The 2,456-nt window shown below is 39.9% G+C and overlaps 1 long non-coding RNA gene across 1 annotated transcript; it reads left to right on the forward strand.

Moving 5' to 3' along the window:
- The first annotated feature begins 473 nt into the window (after window positions 1-473).
- Window positions 474-1,382, forward strand: LOC116559735. The gene is made up of 2 exons (XR_004272593.1): window positions 474-768; window positions 1,085-1,382. It is a non-coding gene; the product is annotated as an uncharacterized LOC116559735 (long non-coding RNA).
- The last annotated feature ends 1,074 nt before the right edge of the window (window positions 1,383-2,456 follow it).

Consider the following 2,456-nt stretch of genomic DNA (forward strand, 5'->3'; position numbering starts at 1 on the left):
CCAGGTACAAAACTTTGGGTTCTCTATCTTAAGTGCAGCTGGGACTACAGGTGTGTGCTATGATGCCTGGCTAATTTTTGTATTTTTAGTAGAGGCAGGGTTTCACCATATTGGTCATGGTGGTGTGCACGTGTAGTCCCAGATACTCGGGAGGCTGAGGCAGGAGAATCCCTTGAACTCAGGAGATGGAGGTTGCAGTGAGCCAAGATCGCACCACTGCACTCCAGCCTGGCAATAGAGTAAGACTCCATCACAAAAATAACAATAATAAATAAAATATCAAAACGAGTGTTTTAAAGTTTAACCCTTGTAGTAGCATGTCTTTGCCATAGCAGCATTTCACTTAAAAGGAAGAAACTGCTTCTCTAGCAGCAATTCCTAGTTACCACCTCCAGCTGAGGGGCTGGAGGGAAACAAGTATAGCCAAATTCAATTAAGATAAACGCCTGTCTCAAGCAATATTTTAAAAAGAATGTCCCCTGTGATGCTGAATGTTATGCCTTTGAATGGACTTAACTATACATCTTTGCTCTTCCTAATTCCAAGTCTGCCCTTCTTTTTAGCTAACCCTAAATGAGAAGGAAGCAGAATATAACCCTCTGGAGAGCTCAAGACAGTAGGAACCTAGAGCGTGCTTGTTTGAATTTTCTGATATCTGATTTTCACAGGAATATACTTTTTGTTTGTTTTCCTTTTCCATTTTCAAAATGCCAAGATCTGGGAGCCTCTTTCATTCCTCTAGTCACATGGCCTGAGATAGAAGTTTACGTCTTAAGGCCGGGCACGGTGGCTCACACCTGTAATCCCAGCACTTTGGGAGGCCGAGGTGGGTGGATCACGAGGTCAAGAGATCGAGACTAACCTGGTCAACACGGTGAAACCCTGTCTCTGCTAAAAATACAAAAAATTAGCTGGGCATGGTGGCGCGTGCCTGTAATCCCAGCTACTCAGGAGGCTGAGGCAGGAGAATTGCCTGAATCCAAGAGGCAGAGGTTGCAGTGAGCCGGGATCGCGCCATTGCACTCCAGCCTGGGTAACAAGAGCGAAACTCCGTCTCAAAAAAAAAAAAAAAAAAAAAAAAAAGAAGTTTACGTCTTATTGGCTGTGGGCAGAGATTATGACCCTTACTTGCTTGGGTACATTTCAGTAACCTCTTACTGCCTAAAAACATAGTCCCTCCAGCCTAAGATGATGATTCTGTTTTGTTGACTCTTGAATGCTTCCCCAACATCCCTTTAGTTTTCCTATAAGCAAAACCAAACACCACTATAAATACAAAAGCACTTGGTAAACTGTAAAGTTACTCATGTATCCCAACCCTCCACAGATTTCTGAAGACAAAGTTTTGCTTGGACTAAAACAAAATGTTTTACTATTTTGCATGTTTGATTTTTAATTTGTTGTGTTTATCAACCAAAATGGTTTTTATGCTGGAGAACAAGAGGTGAGCCTGCAGCATATAAGAAATGAAAGTAGTCCAACAGGCAAAGGCTTTGACATATTTCAGGAAGGCTCATGTTAGCGACAATCTCAGACTATTATCATGGGCCAAACCTGAAAGATGTTATATTTTATTTAATAATTTCTACAACAGTAGGAAGTTTCCCCGATGAATTCTCAACTTGTGAAAGTAGTAAAGCACATATTTATTTTTGTCGATCATTGTTTTCCCATGTCTGGCTTAGGATAGATGTTCAATAATACTTTAACATCATATACCTCAGACATCAAATCTTGAATCCAAGAGATTATCAACAACATGAACTTGTTGACAAGTTCCTTCTGCTTTTAAACAAAAAATATGCTGTTTATTCAAAGCCAATTTGGGATCCTACAATGTATCAAAAACTATTCCAGGTTCTGAAGGCAAAGAAGTAAATTAGACATGGTCCATGCTCTCTAGAAACACTCAGACTTTCAAAGCATTACCATTCAATGAGTGCTAAAATAGAGCTATGTGCCAGAGATCAAAGAAGTCCTGAGGAAGGGGCATTCAACTCTGTCTGGGTAGGTCAGTAAAGACTTTAGAGAGACAGAACGTCTTAGAGGACTAGAAGCTTGCCAGACAGACAAGAATAGAACATTCCAGATGACATCCAGAGAAACTGAGTCACATGGGAATGTATAAGAATGGCATAATGTAGGAACTACCAGTAAATCATTGTGGCTAGAGAGGAAGGGGAAATGGTGATAGATGAGTAAGAAAAAATAAGCAGGGGACAAAATCATAAGTAGTCTTACATATTGCCTTAGATTTTAATATTTAAGCCTGAAGGAAATGGGAGGCATTGAAGCACTTAAGTAAAAAGGTTAACTATCAAATTTTTTTTTAGATAGATTACTCTGGTCATCAGAGAAATAGATTAAGTATTTAAGAGGTAGATTCCCTCAGACTTAGGAACCAACTGCATGGCAGGGAGAGGGGTACATTTGCAAGATAATAAGCATGTAGAATT

This window comes from Sapajus apella, unplaced genomic scaffold (genome assembly GCF_009761245.1).
Source record: "Sapajus apella isolate SASKATOON/1434 unplaced genomic scaffold, GSC_monkey_1.0 scaffold24, whole genome shotgun sequence".
Lineage (NCBI taxonomy): Eukaryota > Metazoa > Chordata > Mammalia > Primates > Cebidae > Sapajus > Sapajus apella.